Genomic DNA, 9,110 nt, shown 5'->3' with positions numbered 1-9,110 from the left:
GATGGGCTAGAGTTACTATTTTCTGCAGACTGGCTCAGAATTTGTCCAAGGCTGGACTTGCCACACTTTAAGGGAGTCCTATGGGAAGAAGAATCCCTCCAAAATAAAAAATACCCACATAGTGTTACTGAGAAAGTTTCTTCAATAAAAATCAATAAAAAATAAAATAAAAAAAATAATAAATATTCAATAAAAAAAGCTCTTTATTTAAGCAATCAGAGTTTGCCACCAATAGCAGGCTGTAGGTGAAGTCTGGCACAGAAAGTGTTTTGAATCAGTTCCTTTCACTTTGAGTTTTCTAACAGAGGAAAATACCTCTATGGAACAGAAGTACATAACATTTACCAGCATCATTTGTTATACTAAGAAATTTTGCAAGTTAGAATGATATCAAGAAGCTTAAATTATTCTGTGCTGCCAGATATTAAAGCATTCACTCTAATTCCTAAAAATTAGGTAGTTATTGTTCCCCCTCTTTCTCTCCCAAAAAAAAAAAAAAAAAATCTCTTCCCAGATATAGAATAATTTTAACTTCTGATTGTGAATTAGCTGGTTTCTGTGAAACTTCCCTGTTTGCTACATAGGGAGCAATCTGCATTTACATAACCTACAAAATGACTGATCCAGCAATCAGCTCCTGGATTCACCTCCTTCTGAAATGTATGGGAGACTTTTCAGATGTAACCATTGCAGGATCCAGTATTAAGTACTCAGTATGTTCGAGGAATATTTTTTTAGTGAACCATTTGCATTTTCTTCTTGTAAAAAAGGTCACTTTCCTTTTAGTGGATATTGTTAAGTGTTAAGCTCCAAGAGCTATGTCACACAACGTGAGTTAAGTTTTACTGAATGATTTCAGTGTTTAAGTTAATGCAGCTGGGATTTGGGTCATATCCCATGTTTCTTATGCTCTGAACAGCTAAAAAGGACTCTTCTGTATTTTCTCTAGTCTGAATGAGACATGATATCGAGGAGTTTAAACAATCTTGTAAAAAAAGAAAGCAAAAAACCCCAATGTTATTCATGTGATGAGTGCTATAACACTACAGACTGTTCATCCACCTCCTTCCAGAGGTGTCCCTCGTGTTTTAATCACAAAGTCTTCTTTTTCCCTTTTGTCCCAGGTTTTACTTGGAAATACAAACATTTGTGTCTCTGATAATTTTCCTCTGTCCCCCTCATCACCAAACATTCTTCCTTCATGATTGCATTTTAATTCACAAAACTTTTTTTTTTTCATTTGAAGAGAATTCATGAGGATGATGTAGGTTACTCAGCTTTCATTCCTGTAATTTAAGGATCAGATCCAACACTCACTGAAAATAAAGATTCCTTATTTTCAGTAGCAACTGGCCAAGAAATTCTGCATCACACAGAACCAATAATGAAGCAATATGGTAAACAAATAAAGAAGTGCATCAATAAGCATTCTCAGTGAAGAAAAATGAGTTTCTTTGCAGGAAAAAACCTGCAGAAAACTAGTGAGAAAATTATTAATCAAGTTATTTTAGTCACACAGAAAGTCAGGTGGAAGGATAGGAACCTTGAGCTATTAGGATGGATGGTTTATTATATACTCAAAGCTGAATTAGCCTGCAAAGTATATTCTACAACAGTTCTACATTAATTGCAGTAAACTTTACATTGTTTCATGTTCCTTCCTGTCAATAAATCTGTTATTTCATGCAGTATGTAGCTTTCTGGTTTTATGTCCTATATAGCCATACCACACTCACTACCAGAAAAGAAACAAACTAAGCAGACTTGAAAAGGTGACAACTATGAAAGGTTTTTTTACTTCTGCTGTTGGTTTGGTTTTTAATAGTGATGTCTGTGCAGAAGCACCAGCATTACCACAAAAAGTTGGGAGGGAGGGGATTTATTTTTAAAACAATAAAAAACTCCTTCTTTGCTCTGCATATTCACTGCTCCAAGTGTAATTGCTGCTGCACGTGGTACACAGCTCCTTACAGACTTTTGTTCTCAACAGCTGCCTGAAAAAAATTAAATTCCTTCTAACACACAAACAAAAATAATTCAATTTTCCAGCTGAGGGAGCAAGAGTTAGGGGAAGGCTGGGAAGAAAGAAGAAAATCTTCCACAGCCCTTTTGAGAATAAGGATCAACAACTGCCATTCAAGGAGAAACACTGAGATTCCCAGTCTGCATCCCATTTCCCATCACTCCACAGCTCTCTCCCCATGAGGACAACCAGGCTGGGTTGCAAGCAGAGCTGGAGGAGCCAAGTTTCTGAGCCAAGTAAGAGGGAGAGGCTGAGCTCTTGGCTGATCCAGATACTTTTATAACAGTCTCACCCATCCAGTTTCATTTTTCCTTCTTTCTTTGTGGCTAGGAAAACTTGGAACCCATATGATTCAATTTAAAACCAGACATGTTTCTGCAGCTGTGCTGAAGAGGATGGTTGAAATTAAATTTAGGGAAGGGAGTCCCAGTAACTGAAAAATTCAGTGTCTGAAGCACTTTGGAGAGGCAAGAAAAGGAAAGAGGAGAGGCCACTGGCTCCCAGTCTGTATTCCCAGAAGTTTCACTTGTCCTGAGAAGTTTTCACTTGTCCTGAATGCTATGCAGCTTAGCATCTGGAATTTGCAGGACCAGCTATAAAGAAGGAACTGCTGGCTTGAGATAGCACCCAAAGTACCACACCATCATTCTCCTGTCTCCTTGCCCCATCTCTCATCCCATGCTGTTTCTAGGCCTTGAAACTCAGGTTATCAGGAAATGTACTTCCTGAAGAAAGATGCTGGAGGGTTCTTGTTGAGCTTCCTGCAATGCCCAGGAAATAAATAGTGCTTATGCCTTCCCAGGACAGTGCTTATCCCTTCCTCCCTGGGTTTCCAGGACACAGTTTTTCACTTGTGATCTGCTATAAAGCCACTACATCATTTTACTTCAGTGGTGTAGTCTTGGGATTCACTTGGTTTAGCAGCAAGAGTTTAGGATAAAAGAGTTAGTGGATAAAACATCACTTCTCAGGTAGAAAAACCCCAAGTGGTTGCTATCAGGAAGGCCCCAGGCACTCCTCTGCTCCATGCTACACCCATGAGGAGCCTGTCTGGGTAGGTCCCAGCTCCTCATTATCTCTATTTGTTATCTCTATCTTTCATCACTAGCCAAAGAAGTTTACTGAAGTCGTCTTTTTTTTTTTTTTTTTTTCAAACATAGCAAATCTCCAAACACAAATACTGAAATGTGTGTGGTGTGATAAGTACATGCCAAAATCATAAGAGCACAACCTCAGTAAACAGAGGGTTACAGAGTACCCTGGAGTGAATACTCAATTCAGATCTCAAGGAAAACATGCTGCAAAAATTAATGTAAAAAACTAATGGCAATTTTAAATAAGATCAGTTTGGTTTTGCTTTGCTTTAAATAAAACCCTCTGGACCCCTTTGCTAGTGATAAGTAACCAGTTTTTGAACCCTCCACAATTGCTTCTAGAAGGTATTGGCAGCAAACTGCTCACCAGCAGCACAGGAACACAAAAACCTCTCTTCAGGTCTATACAAAAGGCAAAAAAGATTTTCATCCCCACAAGCCCTGAGACACCAAGTGCTTCAGAGAACACAAGCACAACCTAATTAAAACTTTCATTTTCTTCACCACTCTTATGCATCTCATTCTGCTCCTTCCATAAAGCTTCTTTAGAGAGAAGGACTAAAAGGTTTACACCTCTGCTGAAGCTGGGATGAAACCACACTTCAATTAAGCAATAAATATGAGCCTGCTAGAAAGACTCCAGGAAATCCTGGTGAACAGACACTCATCTGCTAGGATTTTAAGCAGCTGGACAACTCCTGGTTTCATTTTCTAGTGGTTCCAGGTGTACATGTTTTGACTCCCAGTTAACATGCCCTTTCCATTTCACTGGAATAATTACTCACCCAAAAAGGCAACCTCTGTTATGATATAAAAAATGATAAGCTTCTGCAGAACCCTGCAGTTCATGGAGTTCATGGGCAAACAGAGCATTTGCTAAGGCAAAGCACATGTAGTTCTAAAGTCCATCTTGATGACTTTCATATGTGTAGAGGCTATTTTAATACTGGATTTTTATTTTCTATGCTCACAGCAGGCTACTTTCAGCAAAACATTTGCCAATTGTGAAACAAAAACCTCAGATACATTCTCTAACAAATAAAATTTGGGTTTGAATTGCCTGAGGAAGCAAAAGCACTTACTGTGTTCCCCACATTACTTTGTCCCATAACCAGAGCTCAGCTGCAGAGGTGCTAATTTACATCCTCCAAGGTTTTAAACCATCTCACTGTAAAACTATTGCAAAAATTCAAAGTCAAAGCAAAAAGAGGTAGAACCCTCCCGTCTCTGCACTGTGTCTGGGACTTGAACAGATCTGATCTCTCTTTGGCCTAAATCCTCATTTGTTTAAATTTAAATATGAGTCAGCTGGCTTTTCAGGGTTATCTCAGAATAACAAGTCTTCAGCTTTTTGCTTTTCCAACACAGCAACTGAGTCCCAAGAATTTTGCCCTTTTGATTCCCATAAAAGAACACACTAAAAGAGCAATAAACAGTGAAAAATAAAGAGAAATAAATCAGAGAAGGCATGGAAAGAGAAAGGAAACTAAAATTAGCATCACCCACATTCAGGATCACTTTCACCACTCCAGTTCAATGGGAGGTGTCTGTTTTCCTGAGGATGACAAAAAACTCTGCTAAGCTCCAGACTGTGCTCTCACATTTGTATTTTATGTGGAAAGAAAGATTCCTCCCTGTTCACAGGGATCAAGGACACTGAAGAAATGGAATTCATCCCCTCCTTCCCAATTCCACCAACTGGGAAACTGAAAGGGAGGACAATGAATACCCCAAGTCTGCAAGAACATCCTCACCCTGGAGTGAGGCAGAAAGGTTCAAGTTCTACTTTTTAGAGCAATAACTCCTCTGAGAGTCACCTGTGGGTAATGGCACCAAACCCCACCAAACTGACCTCGGCTTTGGGCCAGCTGTCACAGCCCAGCTTTTCTCTGTAAGTCTCTAAAGCTACTTCAGCATTTGCATAAGCTTTTCTCCAGAAAACCCATGACTAAGCCCAGCATGACCTGAAGGTAATTGCCCTTGTCTAGCAGAGTCCAAGGCTATTGTAAACGTGGTCTGGAGAAGAGTTTTTATGTGGAAAAAATAATAACGTGGTATAACTATGGAGCGTGTTGGTCAAATATTTGCAGAACATTCACCACCTGTGGCTGTGTGAACACAGCCTTACCTTTGTTTAGAAACCTTTCTTCAATTTTAAAGAGAAGTAAGGCCAACATTTTACTTGACTGCTTTACTAACCATGGGTCTTACAAACACATTGGTACCCACGAGGTGAGAGATGTGGTTTGAAACCAATCTGGGAAAGAAAGTAATTGAGAGTGTCTGTGTGAATGTTCCAGCTCCATGGATGTTGGCTGGAAGATGGGCCTGGCTTCACTTAGGATTAAAAAAACAAACAAAAACAAATAAAACAAACACAGAGAGAGACTACAGAGAAAAAGAAGAAAGGGCTGCTCTTTTTTCCAAAATGCTAAGTGTGCCCTGAGCCCAGGTACCAAAGCAAAGCCCTGCAGCAGGCAGAATAGGCAGAAGCAGAGCCAGTTCCTGCATTCCAATCTGCTTTAGGCAGGACCTATGCACAGGATTTCTCCAATGGAGGCAATTCCAGGCATGCTCAGAGCAGATCTCTGTGCCTGGGGAATGCAAACTCCAGGAGGTGAGTTCAAGCATTTCCAGCATGGGACAGCCAGGGAGTGGGAATGTTCTAGACTGTAAGTTAAAGTGCAAACAATTCAGATCTAAGTAAAGCCTCCTTTAAGAACCAAATGGTTTTAGTGCTGACTCTGTTGCACATTCCCCTATAAAACCACAGCCCTTTCTGGGGACTCCAGTCATTATCCAGAGAACAACACCAAGGTATAGCAACCAACCTTTCACTGCAAACCCAGACATTGGCTAAAGGAGCAGCAACCACCCAACAGGATGCTGCCAGTGAAGATGCAGCCCTGACTTCTGCAAACAGATAAATTAATATCTCCTCTCCTCTCTGAATCTCCCTCTCTTGCTTCCCATTTTTCCCAGGCTCACAAGCCAGTGAAACAGTGACTTCTGTTCAAAAGATACCTGGAAGCCACTCATTTTTTGTTTCTCTAGAAAACTCCACCCAATTACACCACTTTGAACTAGCAGATCCTTAAGACACAAACGGGCATTTACTGATGTCACAGGGGGTTAAAACAGAGGAGAGCCACGGGAAATGTCATCAAGAAATGCTCCTGAATATTTGATTACACACTTCACAAGAAAACAAAAGTCTTTGCTAGATATCTGACACCTCCATGGAGATGCAGGTAGGGGCTGGGACAGCTGCCTTCATTGCAAGGACAAAGGCTGCAGAAGTGCCCCAAACACAGTGTAAGTTGGGGCATTAAATCCCTTTATCCACATATCAAAAAATCCATTTCCTATGTGACCACATTTGGTGATGGACAGGAGTCCCCTTTCCTGGGGACTCACTCCTGAGTTTGCCACCTTGAGAACCCTACAAAGGATGAAAAGGTGGAGAGCACAGAACCTAAACTTTAGTCCAGGATCTTGAAAAAAGGGGACCAGCCAGGAGCATTTTTCTATAGGAAGCAGCAAAATGACACCAATTCCTTAACCCTCTTCTGGTTTATGCTCATCATAAACTATGCAGCCTACCACAAAAATAAAACCCAGCTGATGATTCCCAAAGGTAAATAAATATTCAGAGACTTTCAAAAGCCATGGCTTCTGCAGGGGTCCTGAAAATTTCACATTGCAACAGGAGCAAATGGTCTGTAGTCATAAAACAGCATTTTTTATGTGCTGCAACAGTCACATTTCACATGTAAATTCTTTAGATTCTAGCACAGCTTCTGTGATGTGACCCAGAGGGGACTGCACCAGGCTCAAGCAACTCCCATGAATATTTTACACCAATACATTAGAATGTTTTAACTTTCACTAATCATTAAATATTCAGGGGCTGAAAGGAAAGATCTCCTCATGTGTGTCTGTTCCTTACCTATAGGTGGCAATTGAAGCTACTTGGTGAGACAGACAAATGGTCCTCTTCTTATTATTTTTCTCCCTCTTTTCAAGCTTGCCTGGCACCAATGGGAAGCTGCAGCTTCAAACTGATGACTGCCAAAGTGGAATTTACTGCAAAAGAAGAGAACAGAATCTGCAGACTTGTCCAGCAGGTACTTATAGATAACTTACTAGAGATTATTAGCTTCTTTAGAATGCTTCCCAGTCACATACTGTAAAATAAAACACAGTCTGTGTTTTTGCTGAATTTTTAAATTTTGTAATTTTGCTGAATATTATGGGAGCCCTTCAATAATCAATTGTGTTTGCTGAAATTCATCTTTTAAAAGGTATGTAGGCTTGAATAACAAGAGCATTCAATTGTACTGTGATAAGATTCACATATTGGAAGACTTCCTTTCTGTACTGCGTAGTAAAATAATATTGAAATAAGGAAGTATTTTTGTTAAGCAGGATTCATTTAAGTGATTTAGGTGTTATAACATAAATAAACTGCAGTTTTAGGATCAGAAAGACAGCAACACCTTCATCTCCATAATACACCTGTGTTAAATCAGAAAAAATTGACCAAAATTATTGTTGTTCACAGGCTTTTTCTGCCCTGAAGGAAGCATCACACCAGTTCCATGTCCACCAGGAACTTTTCGTTCAGAAGGAGCAGCCCTGGGATCCCAGAGCTGCCTGACATGCCCCGTGGATTTCTTTAACCCCAGGCCTGGCCAGGCAGCTTGTTTTCCCTGTGGCTCAGAGGCCGTGCAGCCAGCAGAAGGGCAGGAAACCTGCATCTGTCTTGGGAAAAATCTGGTGTTCCAGGTACAGGAGCATCCCCACCAAACCTCTTCACCCTTAACACCCATGGGCATCCCTCTCCCTGCTCCTCACCTGTGCTGCCCTATTAATTTCTGTTCCCTTGCACAGAACACTGCCTGCATGAGATTCCACCTTCCTAAATTATTGTTTTTATTGTCTTCCAGCCCCGAGATGCTCACTGCACATGTCCTCCAGGTTACTGGAGGTCTTCAGGGGATGGGAGACCCTGTGTCAGACAAGCATATGAGGTCTGTCGAGATGCAGCCTCCCGGAACCAAGAGGGACAGTGTTTGACCAAGAAAGGATGGGATCATTATTGCTCAGAGAAGGTATTTCCATTTTTCCTTCAGTTAAATCCAAAGACCACACAGAAATTGTCCTAAAAGCAAACTCCTAAGCTCTTCTTTCAGAGGGCACAGACAGCAGGGCAACCAAGTGTTGTCAGTGAGGTTTTGCCTCTTCAGCCTGAAATAGGAAGCCCAGAGTTCCCTCCAGCACTATTTATCCTGCTGTTTCATTCCTCCTGCAGGTTTGTTCTGCCCCCAGTAATTATCAAGGCTATGACAAGGCTCTTGGCCTCTGCATTTGTCAAACTGACAGCCTGGAGAGTGTGTGCAATTCCCAGTGTAGAAGACAACAAAGAGATATTCTGCAAGTCACCTGTACAGAGCAAAATGCTCAGCTTGTTATCACACACAGAAATGGCAGCAAGGTAAAAGCCACCATTATCTCCACTATCTACCTATTTTTGCTGTTTTCCAGCAAAATCTTGTAATCTTCCAGTAATCTTGTAACCAGAGAACACTTTCACTCCTGTTTTCTTAGGTACAAAAAGCAACAAATACACTCTGCACAGTGTGTTTTTGTACCTGGTCTTATATTGCAACTGTGTCAAAAAATAATGTAAAAATAATTCTGAACTCTTTTTCTTTTATTAGACTGCTGTTTTCTTAGAGGATTTAAGAACAGTTCTACTCAGACCATATTTCTCTTTAAAAGACATCTGCACTTCAGAGCAAAGCAAACACACCTATCCTACATACCTGGTGAAAATGAGTGGTAAGGGAAAGAAGAAATGTCTATAGAGCTATAGTTTTACTGGGTATTAAATGGCTTTTTTTAAAAAAAACCCTTTCCATTATATTTATAACACAAATGGTAATAATGCTTAATGCTTATGTCCTGTGAGCATGCAGCCATAAAACTGC

This window comes from Heliangelus exortis, chromosome 26 (assembly GCF_036169615.1).
Source record: "Heliangelus exortis chromosome 26, bHelExo1.hap1, whole genome shotgun sequence".
Classification (NCBI taxonomy): Eukaryota; Metazoa; Chordata; class Aves; order Apodiformes; family Trochilidae; genus Heliangelus; species Heliangelus exortis.
Note: the sequence above shows the minus strand (reverse complement) of the source record.